Source organism: Lepisma saccharinum, chromosome 2, assembly GCF_977018435.1.
Source record: "Lepisma saccharinum chromosome 2, izLepSacc3.1, whole genome shotgun sequence".
Taxonomy (NCBI): domain Eukaryota; kingdom Metazoa; phylum Arthropoda; class Insecta; order Zygentoma; family Lepismatidae; genus Lepisma; species Lepisma saccharinum.
Genome location: NC_139230.1, coordinates 214242471 through 214265001, shown reverse-complemented (window position 1 = coordinate 214265001; position 22531 = coordinate 214242471). Strand labels below are relative to the sequence as shown.

Here is a 22531-nt window from a genome sequence, read left to right as displayed (position 1 = left end):
GTTTCTAAATAAATAATTTATTTCTCTCGACCAATTGTGCTGGTTGGAAGCTACGCAAATTTTTCATTCCCCCTTGCTCTCATGTGCTTACTCGCGGCTGCTCAGCTGTTCCGAAAGCTTGCCATGTTTGCCAGCGGCTCGCGATTATCCGCGACGTTGAAGGGAGCGCTCCGGAAACCTGGTTTGTTATTGGCCACTGGCGTATGACGTCATTCGTCCCTGGGGTTGCCGTAAGTTCTGTTATGCCGCTGCAACAAGCTTCTATTCACGTTCTGTCAGTTCAGTGAACACTTGGTGACCGGTGTGTGTGTGACGAAACTTTGAAGGAGTCTTATTAGAAAGTGCGCTGGTTAGATGACATCCACGCAGTTGGCAATACACGCCAAAAGAAGAGACTTTTGTCTTTCTCCCTCCCTGCTTGAGTGTGTCGTATTGAAGCAGTTTTCAAGTTCTGTGGAGAAAATCGCATACAACAGTAAGTTATTTCTGCCTAATCAACTATACTTATCATCTGTTTCTCTGACGGATCTATATTTCTTGAGGGCTTAGCCCAATTCAAGCCGGCAACTTCTTACGTGTGCTTAATACGTAGCCGGCTGCTTCCATCTGGGTGAGGGGGTAGGGGAGAGTGCAGAAACCGTTGCGTCACTTTCCCCTTGGACATGATGTGGAAATCCTTTGAGTCAGCTAAAGGGGGCGTGTCTACACAAGCTCACAAGCAAAAAGAATTGCTCGATTTGAAAAAAAAAAAACATTGGTTGGATTTCATAGTGTAGATTATCATATCTTTCTTATGAGTCACTATAAATGCAGCTGTAGCTAATCCGCAACAGAGTGACTGTACGGAACTTGGGGTCCTGGTTTGAGTCCTGGGTACTACATGGATGTTTGTGTTAGTTCATATAAGCATATATATTTTGTTTTATAATTACAATCGTATAAAAATAACTAAGGGTGATAGTATCTAATGCCGACGTCTGTGGTGGAGTGGTTAGCACAGCGTGCTACGACGCCAGAGGTCCGGGGTTCGAATCCCGGTGTGGACATGGATGTTTGTGTTGGTTTGTCCTGAATGAAAAAGTTGAGATTAATTGATATGAGGTTTGTGTGGGGGAAATCTGCCAGTGAGGGCCTTTCATTTATAAAAGAAAAGATAAAGCCAGGTCCGAATCTCGGGCAGGGCATGGGTTGGGTGTTCTTGTAAGTGTTCCTTCATCAATTTCATCATATCACCACTCATCCTCATCGTCGCGATTAGCCAACAAGTGGAAGAAAAGCGACGTAAAGTAACCTAATTCAATTAATCAATCGATAGTATCTAAAAATAGTAGTAATAAGTATAAAGCCGCAACTACATTTAGACAAACATTACCAGTTTTTTTGTGTATTCTCCTTATTGCTTTCGGAAGTTCTCAGAAAATGCAATTTCCGATCACAAAGCCCTTTGTCAACACTTTAGGATGCAACAATTGATTAAAATTACAATGGAACTTTCAGGCCAGATCGACACGTGGGTTTCACTCAGAAGTGACAAGCTACAAGCGACACGGTCACCTCCCATCTGTATGTAAGTATACATTAATTGCGCGTGCGCGAACACCAGACCGAGACGACAAGATGTACGATACTGCAAAAAAACTGCCCAGTCAGAACGGCACGCTTGCGACAAGCGACATCTGCGGCATATCTTGTCACTGAAGGTTACATTTATTTCTGGAGGTTCGTTTCGCTTGCCTGTCGCTTGTAGATTCGGTCTGAAAGCTCCCTTAGAGTACGTCAGCAATAATGCTCTTTTGCACTCGTCGAATATTGTGGTCCAAGTCCCTTACCAAAAATAAAATAATCAACAGGTCTCACGATTTTAAACAAATAAAATGACAGTCTATGAGGTTCAGGTCACGGAGACAACTGAATTTAACTTCGACAACTAAATCCAATATACATAACTGAGGATTAAAATATGTCTGTCTATAGGGGCACTCAGCACATCCACAGGGAAACACAAAATCCAATAGGCTGTTGGTTTATGCGTCAGAACCTCGTTGGCTTGCAATAACTCATTTTCACGGTTTGCAACAATTACGCTGTTAATTATTGTATGTGCCGAATGAAGAATATAGGACTGTCACTTAATTAGTGGTATTTTAGAAATAACTATTTCTAGGATGAGAGCTGAGCATGAAAACGAGCTTCGGCCAAATAAGAACAACAGAGACTAAACTGAACAGTGTATTAACAGGAAAATAGAAATTGTTGTCGCCAGTCGCAGCAGTCTTATTAGCTTTTTAGGGGGTTAATGATATTGGTAGGTTGATCTGTGAGAACCCAGTGCTAGTATTTGAACACTATTACCTTTTTTCTACCTAATGCATCTCGGATCCACTTAATTTTCGTCCTACTTCCTTCATTTGCATCCAAGAAGGAAATTAATATTCATGAGCAGTTACTAATTAAAAATAAGAGATGGTTCCGGGACAATTCTCGGTCTCGTAATTCGACACCAGACCAAGATGACCTTGTAAACATCGAGAAAGAACGAGACCCAGGGGTGGTCACAGGGGGGAAGGGGTGGATTCATGACGCGCCTGCGTCGTGATATTTTTTTTTTTGGTGGGGTACAAAATTTTATAGTTCATCTACCAATAAAAAGAAGAAAAGGTAAAGTGCTCCCCTGTGCTTAGCACCACGCCATGAAGGCGTAAAGGGGGTGTGGGGGTAACGCCCCACGCTTTCTTGATCCGGTCAAGAGTGGGGGTGATGTGATCAGCATCACGCCCCTGACCGCCTTTACCTCCCAGGGTTTCCCCCAGGTACCCATGTCATTCGACGCTGGGTGGGCGCCAGGGCCGCTTCCAACGTTAGAAAAGTTCCCGGATTTGAACCGGCCGGGGATCGAACCAGGGACCTTGAGCATGGTAGTCAGACGCGTTACCGACTGAGCATACATATTTCATTCTGCGATTTACCGGTTACATACTACATAATTTATTTAACACAAATAAGTTTCGAATTTCATGCGCCTTTCCATTTTTGGCATCTCGGTCAGTGGTAAACAATGTCTGGTCTTTCCGAGTGGGCTCGAAACTTCCGACATGCCGACTTTAGTTTTAAAGTTGGATTTCAGGCACAATTTGTTTCATTGTATGTGTTCCTGTGCTACAACTGAGTAGATAATTGTAAAATACTGTCAGTTTTCGTTGTCTAAAGCGTACGTATTTCGAAAATTTATTTTTAAAAAATGAAATCAAATTATCGACATTCAAACAAAAATCAATTATTTCGTGTTTATCAAAATTATATTTGTGTGTCTGTGTGTGTGGGAGGAGGGGGGGGGCGGGTTATGATGAACAATTCTTGGGGGATTTTGATGAACGACTTTGGGGGAGGATGCGTCCACGGTGTTGTGGGGGGGGGGATGGACACCCCTGACGAGACCAGATCTTAGACTGCTATGATATTCGAAAAATTACCTAAACGAAATTTACGTTGACGTTCTTCGGACATCCAGTCGGGTATCTCCCTCGTTATTTACAGATAAGTCACATAATTTGTTTATGGTAATTATAATACCAATCCTGATCAGTAGCAGGTGTGAACCAGTATTTCGTGCTTGAATATATATTCAGGATGCAATGCCTTTTTCGAGGGCTTGTAGCCGGCCTCCTTGGCAGTGACTAGCACAGCGCGCTTCGGCGCCAGAGGTCCTGTGTTCGAGTCCCGGCTTGGGTAAGGGTGTGCTTTGTGAGTGTCCCATCATCATTTTCATCATATCATCACTCACCATCTTCGCAATTAGCCAAAAGGGGCAGAAAATCAAACTAAAATCAATCAAATCAATCAATTAGTCGAGTGCTTGTAGCGTCGAAACGATGCTCTAGACAGAAAGACATTGTTATAAAAAAAATTGCTTGCCTTAATTCTCTCCATAAGCTATGAAAGTTTGTGCTGTCATAAGGTGTATGTGATGTTTCTTTATTTCGAAACTCGAGACAACGAGACGAATGTTCATAAATCTAGAGACAGCCATTTACAACTGGAGACGAGACTTTACTCTAATTAATAACAGAGTTTCCCCTTGCATTACTTGCAAATATTTTCCACCACTTCGAAGGTTTATACAGAAATTGAAATTGTCATTACGTAGTAATATTTTTTAATGAAATATTTCGTTTTCCTGTTGATAGCATGTTCTCCCTTGCTGTGCGTTAGCTGTACACTGTTTGGGGTAAGCATTATGCATGTATCAAATGCATAAGTTTGTCTTAAGAGTTCATGCCCATTACATTGCTTTTATGTGTGTAAATTAGTAATGTTTCGAAATGGAAAATTCTGTAAAATGATGGTAAATTATAATTTTTCGTAATATTTAATAGCTTGGTTATTTTAATTTACACCAGGTAGATCTCGCCGATGATAATGGATGATGAAATGATGAAAGATATCGTATCATTTTACAGAATGATGGGGATCAAAACCAGTCACTCCCACAATAAACCAATGGGTGATGTAACTTATTCATCATTCATGCTCCATGATGAGAGCTTCGTCACTAACATGACAAGTCAAATGCTTGGCAGTGCGAAAGGCATAACCGAAACAAAATACCTGAACAACTAGAAAAGACAATGGTCACTCATTGGGTTTTATGAACCTTCGAACCTGAATCATGGCTGGGTTAGGATAATTACCTGTCAATCTGAAGAGTGATGATAAATTCAAAGTAACGTCGAATAAAATAAACTGAGACCTCTCTAGGCTTCCTTGCTCGTTGACCAGGACTCGCCTCACTTTCCCTCAGGAGCTTTGTCCAAGCTCCTCTCTCTCCTCAATCCAAAACCAAAGTCAGTCCCTTCTCAGTCTGCCTCACCTCTATATCTCCCAGGCCATGGAGACCTTCCTCCATGCCGAATCGTGATTATTCCTACCTCTATTGCAAACAGCTGACTCCATAAACCTGATGGAACTTCCTATATCCTGAATACATCAGGAAGTTTGCATAGCACATCACCGTGCATTATTCACATACCACAGAGGTTGAGACAACTGAGGTAAACAAGTGAATGCCCTGGTCAACATGAAGCATCCAGAGAGAGTTTAAATAAAATATAATCTTATAGATTAATACGATATGAAAGAACTAACTATGGACCATACCTGTCCCAGGGTTCGAACCATGACCCCGTCCTCTCCGCAACTGAGGCTAACTCTTGTCCTTTGAATTAGCAGATAGTTAATTACATTTCTTACAGCTGAGAGTGTCATCTGCCTCTCTGGGTCTGAGTAGTGGCGCGTCCAGGAATTTCATAAAAGGAAGAATGCGATTCCTGTTTTAGCTTGACAATTCTCAGCTCCCCTCCCGCGACATCTTAAGTAATGAAGGATATAACTTGTCTATCCGGCACGCCACTATCCCTGAATTAGTGAGGGCTTCCGAGTCTCGTTTTATCTTGCGAATTATCTTCTGAGTGTAACGCATGGGCGTTGATGGTGGGGGCGCCCCCCATCCAATAACTGAGACGCTTATTTTGTGTGTTGTTAGATTGAGAAAGTACTGAGGATCTGAAGATGCCAATCTCTACTGTAATAATCCTTCCCCTCTTCGCCTTGTAATCAAGCGGTCCCGGATTCGATAACCGGTGGAGGCACATAGTTCGGATTCCACTTTAAACTGTAGGCCCAGTTCCGATTAACCTTCATGTATATAGAGCGGACTCAACAAACTTCAATCAATAATAATTATTATTATAATCCTTCCGTTGCGCTTGAAAATTCATTCCTGCGTCAAATATTCTGTCATCCCATGAAATACTCTTAGTTATGGGCGTGCCTTATTATTACGAGTTTCCAGGTTTTTTTTTTTTTTGTTTAGTATTCCTTTTTTTTTTACTTCTTTCGACATAATGTATTGAATGTACATTTCACAACTTATCTGACCGCACTTAAATTTTTCTGTCCACAATTTAAAAGTCAACGACGTATGTGGGTCTGGACGCCCACGGGGAGTCTCGTAGTAGCCAACTTCGATTCCTTTATCAGATGGCGAATAGAACGTATGGTGAGACTTAAATTCCCGCACACTCCACGAAATTCGAAACTGTAAACTAGCATTATAATTCACAATCAAACAGAAAACGTAATTTGGATTGATAATGCTAAGAATATTATAATAATGATTGTTGAGTGATCACATCGAAGCAGATTTTTTTTGTGAGATTTGCTAAACCGAATCGTGCTACGTTCCAAGTAGTGTTAGAAATCAGTCAGACGTTTGCACACGAAGTAGCAAATTTTACGAGTTGAGGAGGAATTAAATTTAAAATACCTTCGCAATACTGAGAACTTCGGGGATAAAAATGTTCACGTTCTACGAACTTTGGCGAAACTGTGTTCTGAACATAGACAAGTTGCTGCTTGCGCAAGGCTCTGCAGTTTTATACGAGTACTGTCTAGTAATCTTACGTAACACTCGGTGAAACATTGGTTTATCAGTTTTCTTCAAGAACGACAGTTCGTAGGTTCAACTTATACTCTAGGCGAAAAGTTCAATCGTGAAAGTGTAAGTCAAGCCCGTCTTAAAATCCTGCCGTAGAAGGACCTGAGAATTACGCAGTTAGAACATGCAGGCCGGTGTAGTAGGAGGATTTATGTCACAGTACTGCACTTTGATTAAATGGCGTCACCGCCATCTATTCCATAGGAAGACCTCTTCACGCAAAGCAAGGAAACATCCCGTCGGTGAGTGTTCCAAGACAGGAAACGGAAGCCAAAACCTAAAATGAAACTGGGTGCACGTGTATGAGTAGGATGATGTACCTTTGATCTGACGCTCGACGGAGGTGCAGGCTCCGTTCCTGATTCCAACTTCGGCGGAAGAAACCATTATCCAGATCGAGTACGCCATTTGCTGGGATGCATGGAAAATAAATATTGGATCGACAACATCACGAGAAGCGAAAGCGTTTCTTCTCTCTCTTTCTCTCGTTTTGGTGAAGTGCAAAGAGTGTTACTAAGTATCCCGTACAAAGCCACCTGGGTCTTTTGTGAAGTGTGCTCGTGTAGTGTTTACCATCAGTGCAGTGGAACGTTTTTATGTACTGAAGATCATTGTTCCTCCCAGTGTGCCCGAGCCGCGGTGATCAATCTGTAGGTTCGATTCCCGGTGTGGGTGATCTAAGATCGGGATTTTTCCGGCCTTGTCATGAAGCACATCTGTGTTCAAACTTGATGGAAATTTCATGAGATGTAAAGCAACGTGGACCAGCAACCTCACAATTTTCTCGCAATTTGAACATTCAGAATCGTAAAAATTCTTTATCAGTCCAAATTAAGTTTTCTGATTGATTGCGAGTTATAACGCTGCGTTATATTTTCCAAGTGGTTGTAACCATTCTGTCGGAAGTCAATGCTATCGATAGAATCCAAAGTGTCCATGAATGTACAGCGTCTCTCACAAGTTTTAGGACAACGACATTTTAAATTAGGCAACCCAAATTACGTAAGGCGCAGGTGGGTTGCTTGTAGAGTTAGGCTCAATTTCAGGGTTGCCATATGCACAATAGATATTTATGAAATACGCGAAAGGAATAAAACCAAGTATTATTGTATTAAACTCTAAAAAAATATCAGTATTACATTTGTTGCAAATAAGAAATACTTTCTGAAAGAAAGAAAATCGATTTTCTAGTATTTCATGAGTCTACACAAAGGAAAACAGGAAAGAGGAAACTAAAAGGGACAACAAATGAGAGGAGAAAAGAGAGAGCGAGAGGGGAAGAGGAAAAGTAAAGGAGGAAAGGAAAGATAGGACAGATGTGGATAGGAGAAGTAATGAGGAGAAAGGAAAAGATGCGAGGAGAGATGAGGAAAATGGAGCAAAGAGGAGAAGAGAGGAGGGAAAGACATGAGAGGAGAAGAGAAGGTTTGAGAGGAGAGGAGAAGATGAGAAGAGGGGAGTTGAGAGTAGAGTAAAAGAGAGAACATGAGAAAAACGAAAAGAAGAGTGCAGTGGAGTCTGAAATCTAAGACAGGAGAGGAGATAAGAGGAGTGGAGAAGAATGGGATAGAGACAAGAAGCGATAACAGGAGGGAAGGCGATATGACATATAAGCAGAGGAGAAGAAGGGGAGAGAAGGAGACACGAGAAAGGAGACGAGAGGAGAGATAAGGTATTTGTAGAAAATATCGTCTCAGCGTCAAGAATTGATGCACTGATCAAATTATCGACATGAAACATTCAAAAATATTTTAAAATTAATTGGAGAATGTATTAGATCGATGCGAAATGCCTTTTGGCTGAGTTCAGAGCGAGATAAAATCTGCCAATAAGATCTTTAATTTTACCTGCGATTATAACGCTAAAAGCATGGGTGTACTTTTCATATTTATAAGAATTATCCAATTTTTCTCCACTTCTCAGTTCGTTGAAATGGAGGTTTTGTTATTTAATATTTCTCCTCCCCCCAGTCCGTTAATTCCAAACTGAATCATTCCGTTTTACACGTCGTGGACAATGAACACAACGGAATATGTCTAAAACTTACGAAAACATTTTTTCTCCGAAGGGGTTTGAACCTTCGCAAGTTGCCTTCGTAATTTTATTGTCTCGAACAATAAGCGAAAGCAATATTACAATACTTCATACTATGTTGCCCAATGATCAAACAACTTACGACGCATATGATTGTAAGGGTACGATTCCAGGCGAGCACATTCTGCAAATCCGTCTGTATCACGTGTTGATTAAGAAGCTTTAAAATGAGAGCGGAAACTGCAGAACTTCCGTTGTTTTTCCTCGTTTTAATACTGCTTGATACGATATCACATTCCTAGAAATAAATTATCGTTTAATTCTAAAAGGCCAGCGATGTATACTCACATTTACAGAGGAGAGACATCTGTAGGCTACACTGTACCGGTTTCACCGGGTGTATATATAATGTCAGAAATACGTAACGGGGCGTGTAGAAATTTCCTATGACACCCCCAAGCAAATATCCCGGTGTATGAGCATCGTAGGAAAGCTGCCTAACAGTAACCCAAAACCACAAAGGGGCTCACGCACACTGAAAGAATAGTACCCCCTGGTTATCTCCTTAACCATAAGCTGCACCAACACATTGGAGTCGACTACTCTATTGATAGTTGGATTATGTCTTTCGAACTGGATTTCCACTTTTCGAATATTCGGTTAGAATAGCAAAATTATATCTAGGCTGTTCGGAAATATTTTACAGCAGACCGTTATTTAAGTTTATTCTTTTAATAGCAAACATTACAGACATGATATAAATGTTGGATCGTCACGGTTTAGAATCCTTACATATGCTCAATATAAAATTATACTTATATTTTCTTAATTGATTCAGTGTGACTTAAAGCAACCTGTGGTAACCAATTTTTTTCGAATATGCCTTCGATTTTTATCGTCGTGTGAACAAAAAGTACGTTTTTTTTGTGATATTTTCAAACGACCGCTCTCTTTGAAGTTCTATAAATAATAAAACTTGTAGTCCGATCGTGATGAAGTTTAAATACAGAGCATGTAGAAAGGTTTTAAATACAATCCTTAATCTTCATTTTTTTAATTATGCATAAAAAAACGTTCTTATGAATTTTGTGAAACAACTTTTCCTTAGTATTGGATAGTCCATGGAATCGTGGAAACTGCGGGCTGTCACTGCGTGCGGTATCACCACGTTCAACACACATCTTTACCCCATTGAATAAAAATCTGTATAAAATCTGTTTCGCAGTGTGAATTGGCAATGATAATGGTTTTTAAGAATAGGTGAAGAGAGCTGCAAAAGAAGACCAAGTTCGTATTTGAAGGACCTGTAACGCGTGCGCGTTTGGAGCACAAATATAGTGAAACCACGGGCCAAAGGGCCTGCGCAGAATCACGTGACCTGTGCATCGTACTCGCGCGTGGAGGGGAGAGGTAGAGTAGAGCATGCTTACACGTGGACAGAGCTGAACGGATGGAGGGGAAGATGCGTGAAGGCCGAAGTTAGTAGAGTAAATTTGTGACTCCCACCGCAACTCTGATTTCTTGACCAAACGACCACAAAAAGTTGAAAAACTCACTTTCTCTCCCCGTTCCGCGCCTCATTTATTACGCTGACGATATTTCACGGGCGCAAAAAGGCAGTGATGAGTGAAAGAGGAGCTCTCCTCTTCTCCTCCTCTCCTCTTCTCATCTTCTCATCTTCTCATTTTCTCATTTTCTCATCTTCTCATTTTCTCATTTTCTTATTTTCTCATCTTCTCATCTTCTCATTTTCTCATTTTCTCATCTTCTCATCTTTTAAGGACCAAATGTTTGTAGATCGTGATCTTCGTAAACCTCTCTTCTTATCCTCTTATTTTCTCATCCTCTCATTCTCTCATTTTCTTATTCTCTCTACCTTTAGAATATTGTCGTCAACATTAGAGATGAAGTTGGAGTGCTGGAATCAAGGGGGCCAAATGTTTATATATGGTGATCTTCGTAAACTTTTCTCTCGGGGGGGAAGAATGTGGCATATACACACGCGTGCGCTCTCATCTTCTCATTTTCTTATTCTCTTATTCTCTTATTTTTGAAAGATGAGTGTATTTTATCGTAATTTTCCAAGTCTGGGACCAAATGTTTATGTATTGCGACCTACGTAAACCTCTCCTCTCATCTTCTCATCTTCTCATTTTGAAAAAATGAGTGCACCTTATCGTAATTTTCCAAGTCCGGAGCCAAATGTTTATATATATCGTGATTTTCGTAAACCTCTCCTCTCATCTTCTTATTTTTGAAAGATGAGTGTATTTTATTGTAATTTTCCAAGTCCGGGACCAAATGTTTATGTATTGCGACCTACGTAAACCTCTCTCTCGGGGAGGGAACGATGTGCCACACACATACGTGCGCGCGTGCGTATGCCTCTTATTATTTTCCGTATTGTGGCGCAAGCAAACAAAATAATAATTGTTGTTTTTTAGGATCCCTGGCCCCTATATAACCTCGCCGGGGGTGCATGGTGGCGACGAAATCATCACGAGTTTAGATTTGTACTGTAAATATTGTCAAAAATTTAATCAATATTGTTTATTCTCGATACTAGAATCTTACATAAATTATTCTCTAAAAACAAAAATCGATAATCCTATGCCAAGCCCCCAAGGCACTCAGGCAATTTCTAATGTTCGCGTGGATAGCGACGCTCGGTAGAATTTTTCCTGTCCCACTGTGGAGCAATTGTGTTTCGTCGCCCAATGTAACATTTTCATCACGGACCAAACTATCCACAGCAACCCCTCCCCGAACCCATTCACCTTGCATCCTCTTTCGCCCGAAGAGATTCTATTTTTTTTTCAGCTTTCCCACGGTTCTGAATGAAGAATCCATCACATCCCCGATAACAATAGAATCAGGGGGGAATATGACGGAAGCAAACACAGCAGCAACTTCCGTTTTTTGAGTTTTATACTGGGAATCGTTTGTTTCACACACCACACCCTGACGGGGCGTGGAATAGAGGCTGAGGGGAAATGATCGACAATACATACATGGGTGGAACTATCAACGTCCCGTTTATTGTTATTTGTCCCCACAGGATATTGTGCGCATCACAAAAGTTTTTTGTTGAAAAAAAATATAGCATGAATAAATGAATCAGCCAACAAGGGTTTTATTTGCTAGAATATTAACTATAGCTCTCATTGTGTTTTCACCAAAAAGAGTTGCGTGGAGTAGGAAGGAGAGAAGGAGAAAAAAAGGAGTTCCTATATAACGTACCAGTTTCTTCTTTTGTACATTATTATCATAGTGAACGTCAATCGTGGCAGTTCAGTATTCTTAATTGTTTATCTGGCAGTATACATATATCATATATCATCGTGGAAGTTTTAGTGAGCTACAAGTTTTATTTTGAAGTCTCTCTATCTCTCTTGAAAGGTGAACGTCAATCGTGGCAGTTCAGTATTCTTAATTGTTTATCTGGCAGTATACATATATATCATCGTGGAAGTTTTAGTGAGCTACAAGTTTTTATTTTGAAGTTTCTCTCCACCTCTCTTGAAAGGTAAGTTTTTATTTTCATGATATATTAATATTTTTGTTTTGCGTCTGACACACACATATTCAGAGGAGTCATAAAAATTGACACACACTTACATGTCGTATATTTTTAACCCCCTACAACAGTGCACACACACATACATACATACATACATACATACTGTTTGCGTCTAATATATATGTGGAAGGAAAAAATATCTAGCATTTTTCAACTTTTTTTTCCTTCTGTTTCAGTGCGCTTTCCACTACCACCACCACAACCCCCCCAAAAAAATTTCTCTGTATATATAAATAACAGAGAGAAAAAATGGAACCGCAACCAGGTCCCTCCGGTCTTTGCGTTAAAGTGGCATGTCGCAACTGCGGAATATTAATTTCTAAACGTAATATTGCCAGGCATTTGAAAAAATGTCGTCGACCGGATCATGATGTTGTAGTCCCGCCGGCAAAGAAATCTCGCACTGATGGGCATGAATGCGGTGCTTTGAATAAAAGTGCACGCATCATGACCTATAAATCTGGAAGCGATGAAAAGTATGACTCGAGCATCTTCCTCGACAACGTGAAATCTCTGGTAGTCGATAAATTACGTGATTGCCTCGTCAATGTTGCAATTAAAATTCATCTCGTCTTGACCTTGCTGTATGAGAAAGTTGTCTCGTCCGAGTCAAGTACTTTTAGCTTTTACGTAGGGTGTGAAAGCTTACACGATGACAATAACGAGAATCTTGACGAGATAGTGACACGGCTATTTAAGCACTTGACACAAAAACAAGAAGAGTTTGAAGGTAGAGGAAGTGGGTGGAGTCTTTGCGGTCACAACCACATGTTAGAACTTCGAGTCTGCAATTTCAAACCATTACGCAGCACTCAAAAAAAAACAAAAAAACAAAAAAAACAAAATGCAGTGTTGAACATACAAAGTAATGATCAGAAGAGTTTCCTATGGTCTGTCATCGCCGCATTACACCCAGCAAATAATAATGACCCCCAACGCCTGTCCAATTACAGAGGATACGAGGGAAGATACGAGAATATGATGAGAGGAATTTCCTATCCTGTGCCCCTGAATAAGATCAATCAAATTTTAAAAAACTATGGAGAGGAAAAAGGAGAAGATATCGATATTTCTGTGTTTGGGGTTGACGATTCCGGCAATATTCGTGTGTTAAGACCTGCTAGAAGCCAGAATAATGTAATTCGACTCTTGCTTGTAGATGGCCGTTACAGTTTAATTCGGAATTTCTCAGGATTAGTAGGAAGACAGATCAGCAAGAATCGCGATAAGATCGAAATTTGCGATCGATGCTTGAGAATTTTTCGCGGGGGTAAGAAGATGAAAGAACAGCACAAGTGTTTTGGCTCCGTGAATGCAGAACCCGAAGATGTCATGCCGGAACCCGGAACCAAGATGAAATTTCAGAAACACCAGGCTCTTCTCCACCATCCCGTCGTCCTTTATGCCGACTTTGAAAGCTTCCAAGTTCCCATGACGTCTTGCGACCCTGATCCCTCTACCTCAAGCACGACCCAAATTTTTCACCACGAGCCTTGCAGTTTCTCCATCTACGGAGAAAAATTGAATGATGTCATCTTGTATTGCGGACCCGATGCGGCAAAACATTTTGTTGAGAAGATAGCGGAATGCGCGAGAGGACTTGCACCCAGCCTGAAAGGCTCTTACGTTTCTCCACCTGCTCTCACAACAGAACAACAACAGAGACATGACGCGGCGACAAGATGCGAGGAGTGTAACCAGACTTTCACCGCCGAAAATTACAAGGTTGTCCACCATAACCACCAGAATGGATTATTTCTAAGCACCATCTGTAATTCATGCAATCTCAAAATTAAAGAATCGCATTTTATTGCCGTGTTTCTGCACTACACGGAGAAGTACGACACGCATCTTTTTGTCAAAGAGCTCCACAACATAACTTCTCGAATCAGCATCATTCCGAGAACGAGCGAGAAGTATATTACAGTGAGAGTGTGGATCCCTCTCGAAGAAGGAAAAAGTGTGGAAGTGCGAATCCTGGACTCTTACAATTTCCTGTCCTCCAGCCTCGCAAGCCTTGCATCTCAACTTGGCGACGAAGATCTTGTGGCCACCAAGCAAATGTGTTTTTCGGGGAGAGATGAGAATTTGAATCTGTTGCGTCGCAAGGGCGTCTACCCTTACGAGTACGTCAACAATTTCGACAAATTTGACGAAACGGAACTTCCACCCCGGGAGGTATTTTATTCTTCTCTCACGGGGGACGTCTGTTCCGAAGAGGACTACGAACACGCTCGTAGTGTATGGACGACATTCAATTGCCAAACTTTTCGTGATTATCACGATCTTTATCTGAAATTGGATGTGACACTTCTGATGGATATTTTCGAATCGTTTCGTAAGAGATGCATCACGATATACAAGTTGGATCCTGCGTATTTCTTCACCACGCCGGGATTGACTTGGGATTCGATGATGAAATACACCAAGGTGGAACTGGGCCTCATCGCAGAGAAGGAACAGTATGCTTTTATGGAGAGTGCGATACGCGGTGGCATCGTCCAATGTCCCCGACGCCATGCTCAGGCAAACAACCCTCATACGCCTGGTTACGATGCATCGAAGCCCAACACCTATATTGTCTATTGGGATGTCAACAACCTGTACGGCCACTCCATGTCCCAGTGTCTTCCCATCAGCGACTACGCGTGGATGACCGAAGAGGAACTCTCCTGCGAGGATTTTCTCAACTGGAGCGAAGATAACGAATGGGGCTGTTTCTTGGAAGTGGATCTCGATTATCCCGAAACACTTCACGAGAAACATCATGGATTGGCCCTGGCCCCCTCCAAAAAGAAGCCACCTGGAGGATCGGAGCCAAAACTCATACTAAGCATGGAGAACAAGCGGAATTACATTCTGCACTACCGACTCCTCCAATTTTACATAAGTCACGGCTTGCAGTTGAAGAAAGTTCATAGAGGATTGAAGTTCCGACAGAGCAAGTGGCTCGAACCGTACATAGCCGAGAACACGCGACGCAGAGCGCAATCGACATCGCCTGCAGACAAGGATCTGTACAAACTGTTCAATAACGCCATCTACGGCAAGACGATGGAGAACGTGCGTAATTACATTGACGCAACGTTGGTTACGGACGAAAAGAAATTTGAAAAGATCGTCGCATCCCCCTACTTCAAAAACTTCACCATTTTTGACGAGAATCTAGTATTCGTCGAGAGGAGCAAGAAGCAGGTGAAGCTCGACAAGCCGATTGCCATAGGTGCTACTGTCCTTGAACTATCAAAATTGCACATGTACCAATCGTACTACGATCAGTTTCAACCTTTTTATAGAGATAACATCCAAATATGTTACATTGACACGGATAGCTTCATTTTTCTAATCCAAACACCAAGCCTCGAACATGATCTGACTAAGATGAAGCATCTATTTGATTTTAGCAACTTACCACCAGGCCATCACTTGCATTCGGCAGAAAACAAAATGACGATTGGAAAGTTCAAAGATGAAGCGGCTGGTAATTACATCAGCGAATTTGCGGGGCTTCGTGCCAAAATGTACTGTGTAAAGATTACAGAAGAAAAAGAGATCAAGAAGGCGAAGGGGGTGGGAAAAATAAGTACCAGCAAATTTAGTATGCATGACTACAAAGAATGCCTTTTTCATGGTAAAAGGCAACTCAGCACCGATCATCGCATTGCAAGTAAATTGCATGATTTGTACACGACGCGCGTAACCAAAGTAGCATTGGATGCAAGGGACAACAAGTTACGTGTTCTCAATTGTCAAATCCACACGCGAGAGTGGGGGTACTACAATGGAAGCGATAAATGTGACGTGTGTTAACCGTAACCCCATAGCCATGAAGTCTGCCGTGTTTTTGAAGAAGAATAGCATAGGGAGGAAAAGAATGAAAGTGGAAGCCCTCGGGCGATAAAAAATAAGAGTTGAATTTAATGAGCCTCGTTTTGGAGCGGGCTTAACAGCATAATAACAGGTTGCAACTTTTCATCGCCCGAGGGCTCCCACTTTCATTCTTTTCCTCCCTATGCTATTCTTCTTCAAAAAACACAGCGGACTTCATTAACACTTATTGTGTTAAATAACTAACAAGGACAATGAATCTCTTTGGTTTTCGCAAAGAAAGCAAGATGGACACTCCTTCACCGAATTCTAATAACCTCTTACCTTCCGTATTATCTAAACTCAATGGTCTACTAATTGTACATCTTAATAGTATATGGACGGAAATAAATAACGATGTGGGCAAGATGTTTTATGTTTTTAATAACAATTTACATTTCTATGAAATTCCGATCGACGGGAAACTTCAAATCACCGTGAATCCGGAGAATACAGGCGAAATCAAAATATCTACCGGCAAGAATATTTTTCGAATCAAGCACGACAAGATGCTTTCTAACATTACGTACGATGTTTCTGCAGGAGATTACCTGTACGTGGAACTCCTCGGAGACTACGACAAACTTATTCCTCTCTTCGTAGAATTACGAATCGTCTATCCTATTATAAATAACCGTTAACCAAAAAATGCCTAACGACATTTTCGGCAACACCAAGCGTGTGGACCATGCAGAAGAGATTCTCATGTTGGACATTCGAGTTAAGAAGTTGAGGACTGATTTGATCGCTTTGCAGGAAACCTTAAACAAAAGTTTAGAGTCGGAAATCGCTACGCTCCAAACGCAATGTCTCGACCCTATTCTGAAAATCGATTCCGAACTGAAAACGCTGATAAAAAATTATGTCGACGTACCTTCTTACGACAGTGTTCAAAATATACAGTTGAACGTGGATTCGCTTCAAAATGATTTGGCCAAATTACAGCAATTTCAATCGAAAAATGAAGATTTGGAAAAATTGAAACTCGAAATCGAAGAACGAACTTCCGCAATAGAAAAGAATTTCTCTGAACTTCAAACTGTGGTGAACGATATAGACGCAGAACGCTTGCATGTCGTTGTTTCCAAATTACAAGAAGAATTCACCAGCACGTTGGAAGAAATTAAATCCAAGTTGCAGACTTTGGAAGATACAATGACGAACCTACCATCGTCGGACGAACTGCAGGTCATCGGTAAAAGCGTTGCGAACATAAAAATTCAATTGGAGGCTTATCAAGATTTCGAACACATTCAAACCACCATTGCTACGCTTCAGGCGTCTCTGGAGTTGATCAACGAAGAAATTAAAAATATTCACGCTGAAGCAAGTGTGTTGACGAGTATTCAGGACACGTTAAGCACAGTTCAGCAGAAGATCCAATATTTGGAAAATTTGAACGTCGAATCCAATCTTCCTCATTTTCATCACGTACTGGACAACATACAGGGTGACTTGGAATCGTTACGAACAAGCGTGCCTTCGAGCGAAGATTTGGAAAAATTGAAAACGGCGGTGACGGCACTATCCGATTCGAGTGACATCAAAAGTTCGTTGAGCGATCTCGAGAGTAAAGTGGCCAATCTCCCTACCTCCAAAGAATTACACGCTTTGAAAAGGAACATATCACGTATGCTGAAACGACTGGAAACGGAAACGGCGAATGTGGAAGAGATTCGAGACGAACTTGCTTCGCTGGTGTCGACGCTACCCACTTCGCAGAGCGTCGCTGACCTTCACACGCAGTTTACAGAGATGCGAAACATCGTGAACGATCTTACCGAGAAGAGCTCGAAATTGAATCAAGTCGAGAACCTTCAGAACATTGTGGTCAACATCAGAGATCAAGTTGGAGTGCTGGAATCAACGCAGGAATCAACACTGGCCTCTTTCGGTGCCAAGTTGCAAGAACTCAACGAAAGCTACAAGCAGTTGAACGTGGAAGTGAAAATCAAACCGTCATTTTCTACCGTAACGGATACCATAGTTGAGCATTTGGTGCCCGTACAAAACACACTGGGTCAGCTTCACAGCAACCTCGTTAGCATCGATACTAAATTCGCTAAACTGCATTCTCTGCAAGCCATCGAAATCAACAGCGTACCCAATCAACAGAGAATCTCCACGTTCGTCGAAGGTAACAAACTGTACATGTTGCATCCTTATCATCCGTACTACAAGTTTCTCCTCGATGGTACGATTCAGATAAACGAATTTTCGTACTGGTCTCACGGCAGAAAAGCTAGCGTTCCCACCATGACTTTGATATCGAATCGTGGTGTCCAGAAAGCAGGAAACATTCCTCTGGCGCGTTGGAACGAAACGCGCAACATATATGAAATACACGAAGACGAAGATCTTACTGTTTTCGACGTGAGTGCCGGCGATAAGCTGATCATTCAAAACACGAGCGAAGTGCCACCCTCTTTGAATCCCATCACGCTGGTGCTTCTTTTGAAACGTAATCTCTAAAAAAATAATAAAAAATGTCTAGGCAAGCCATCGTCCAAGAATTGCATAAACCTGCACGCCGCAACTACAAACGTTTGGCTGTGGTAACCAAGGGAATCGATGACCTCTGGGAAAGTGACCTTGTGGAGATGAGTAGCGGCAAGTTAAAAAACGTACATAAATTGAACAAGGGCAACAAGTACCTCCTCACCGTCATAGACACGTTTTCGAAATTCGCATGGGCTCTACCTTTGAAGGCGAAAACGGGAACATGCGTCACGGAAGCATTCAAGACAATTTTTCGCGAAAGCGGCGGTAGACAACCACGGTTTCTGCACACGGACAAAGGGAAGGAATTTTACAATGCCGTATTCCAAAAGTTTATTCGGAAACACAACGTTCAACATTACTCGACCTTCAGTGACGTCAAGGCCAGCATCGTGGAAAGATTCAATCGCACTCTGAAATCGCGCATGTGGTCACGCTTCACGCTTCAGGGAAGCTACAAGTGGGTCACTATTCTTCCGGAACTTGTTAACGACTATAATCACACACGGCACGCAACGATAGGCATGAAGCCAGCTGACGTTACCAGGTCTGACGAGCAACGTTTAATTTCTAGCGTTTACTGTCCAAAGTACACACCCACGACAAAAAAAGCTAAATACAAAATTGGAGAACAGGTGAGGGTCAGTAAATTGAAGCGAACGTTCGACAGGGGTTTCACACGAAACTGGAGCACCGAACTTTTTACCGTGGTTCGAGTTCTACGCGGGAACCGTCACACGTATATAATAAAGGACAGTGGCGGTGAAATTTTATTGGGGCGCTTCTATGAAGAGGAACTCTCTAAAACTAAATACCCCGACACGTATCTTATTGAAAAAGTTTTGCGCAAGAGAGGCAACAAACTTTTGGTGAAATGGCTGGGACTTCCGGAAACAAGTTGGATCGATTCAAACGAAGTGATTCTATGAGTACGTGGAATGTTGTGAAACGTTTACCTAATTCGGAAAGTCAAACGAGAAAAAAAAAGAACGGCGAATTGCTTCCCGACAGCATCCGCTGTTTGATCGTAGGTCCTTCGGGGTGTGGGAAAACGACACTGCTCGTGGACAATTTTCTCCTCGCACCGAATTGGTTAGATTGGAAGAACAGGCACCTGTACGTGTTCTCGAAAAGTTTGGAGCAATCCAAATACCAGCAACTGATGAAACTGTACGATGGTCTGGACATTGCAACGTTCGCCTCGGAAATAAAACCACTTGACGATTGTCGTGAAAATTCAGTCGTTCTGTTCGACGACGCCATCCTGGAAAATCAAAATGAAATTCGCAACTTTTTCACGCAAGGTCGTCACAAAGGAATGGATTGCTTCTACCTAGCTCAAACGTTTTCCAAAATTCCAAAACAGTTAGTACGCGACAATGCTAATTTCATATGTTTGTTTCGTCAAGATCACACCAACCTCAAGCATGCCTACGATGACTACGTAGGCGGGGACATGAACTACAATCAATTTTCGGAAGGCTGCTCTTCTTGCTGGAACGGTGACGATTTCGGATTCGTGACGATCGACATGACGAGGAAACCCAACGACGGAAAATACAGAAACAAAATCAACGACTTTCTAAACGTTGCAACGTTGTGAGAAACGACGTATATAAATAACGTCATGAGGAAACGAAAAATTGAAGACGAAAATCTCAAGCTTCGCGATTACCTCGCGAAACGCTTCAAAGGTTGGAAATCCGAGAATCGCGGATTCTACGAAGAGAAGAAACGTCAGGATCAACCTGTGATCGATGCCATCAGCGGTCTAGGTAAAGAAATTAAAAGTGTCACGGAACAAAATAAAAATTTGATTAATGAACTCGTACCACTCGCAGCTAAAAGTTATGCCGTACCCACGCCCATTTCAAGCATTCCTTCGACGCCGTTCGAACTGAAGGATGCACCGGCACGACGTCGAGCCATAGGCAGCACGTCGTCGTCTTCGGATAAAATCGAGTTGGGACCTTTGGCACGAGACTACCTGAGCACGGGGAAGTTCGACAAGGATGAAGTGTTCGGATTGTATCCCAGCATGGAAACCAACGAAGGCGGCGGTGTGGTGTGGAAGATTGGGAAATCGAAGGTGACCTTCGAAGGCAACGACATTAAAGTCAATTTAGGCGACAAGGATAGTTGGACCAGGTATCCGGGTACGGTGGGACTGTGGGAACTCGTCGCCAAAAAGCAGCCGAAAGATTACACCGACGAAGATTACCAAAGTTACAAGGAAATTCTGATCATGACGGATGCCTTGTACCAGAACAACGACGCCTCGCAGAATAGGGTGAAATCGAGCAGCGGCGAGAAGTACAGGAATCTCATCAAACCGATTTGGAACCAGGTCAAAACAGGCAGCGGCGTCAAACGCTACAACACGTTACCCAAAGAATTCGTTTGGGTGGACGACGTTAGGAAACTCGTGGACCGATTGTTGGTGATAGCCGGCGAGGAGAATGCAGGCAACCGTAATTTCTACAACGAGAAGGTTGGCATCGTGGACATGATCAGCACGAAACTTTCCAACTTCATCGTGAACGATGACAAGGGCATAGGTTACCTCATCAAAATCATCAACACGCTGCCTCCTAAATTTTGGAACGTGGCCGAAGGAAAGGGGCTTGTGAACGACATCATCAACAAGTTACCTTTCGAGATGCATTTACCAGGCTACCAGTACTGCGGACCGGGTACCAAACTCGAGAAAAGATTGGAGAGAGGAGACAAGGGTGTGAATCCGTTGGACGCGGCATGCAAAGATCACGACATCGCCTACAACACCACACAGATGGATCTGGATGCACGTCACGAAGCAGACAGAAAGTTAGAGCACGCAGCTTTCGAAAGATTCGTCAGCAGAGACGCATCGCTGGGTGAACGGGTCGCCGCACTGGGTACCACCATCGCCATGAACACGAAACAAAAATTGGGGTGGGGTATATAAATAACATACAGTAAAAAACAACATGGCTTGCATAACTGATTTGCCGCACGAACTACTATCTAAAATATTCAAAAAGATAGTAAACGGAGATGTTAATAAACTTGTAATCATAGCAAGAACGACGCCGGAATTTCGCATCCCTTGTGAAATGGTTCTCAAGGACCTTCTTCGGGAAATCAGCGGCCTGAGGTGCGGTGATCTCAACATTCTGCTTTCGGCTGCAGGGGAGAAATTGAACGATAGGTCGGACGAACTGTACGAGGCAAGGCAGGGAAGAAGACGGTATACTGATGATTGGTACAAGTCTATGCAGGAGACGGAAGATATCACTACGCACATCATCGCATTTTCCGAAGCACGGACTTTCTTCCTCTGTTAAAAAATAATAATATATATATACGTGTCAAAAAACTTGATATATAAATAACACGCATCGTGAAAAAAAATAATCTTCGGTATATATAAATAACACACATCGTGAAAAAAACAATTAAATTTCTCTAACACCCACACTGAAATTTTTCTCTTCTTCAATATGACAACTGAAAAAATGAGTGATCTCCAAGCATTAAAACAAATGCTAAATTTGTCAGTCGAGTATGTAAAAATTCGGGAATTGGAAGTCGACAAATCTTACACGATAACTTCTGGTTCAATCGTTTCTACCCAGTATGGCCCCAAGGTACGCCTGTTGCTCAACGCACAATACAGTTTATTTTTACCAGATCGATATGTTAATATGTTATCGGACGAGAAGCTATCTATTTTAATCGAGAACAAAACTCGAATCGTGTACAAGGGGACAAAGGAACTTTTTGGCAAGAAAACAAAGCACGTAATAGAATTTGTGTAGCAACTGCGGGACCGTGAAAAAAAAATCTCAGAATATTTATATATAAATAACATACCGTAAAAAACTACACAAGAAAAAATCTCAGAATATATATATAAATAACATACCGTGAAAATAACACATAGAGCATCAACATGAAGCCCAAGGGTGTCGTGTACCAGATACCATATTCAAATCTAAAAAATCTAGGTACCCTCGATGGGTTACTCACCAAGAAACAACGCGAGAAGAAACGTTCTTGCTTGTCGAAAGGACACG

The 22531-nt window shown here is 41.9% G+C and overlaps 1 protein-coding gene across 1 annotated transcript in view; it reads left to right on the top strand.

Moving 5' to 3' along the window:
* Nucleotides 1-266: 266 nt before the first annotated feature.
* LOC145984305 (plasma membrane calcium-transporting ATPase 2-like) overlaps nucleotides 267-22531 on the top strand; it is a 621336-nt gene continuing 599071 nt past the window's right edge. The window contains 1 exon segment of the mRNA XM_083117961.1: nucleotides 267-475. The gene's annotated coding sequence lies outside the window, so the exon portion shown is untranslated.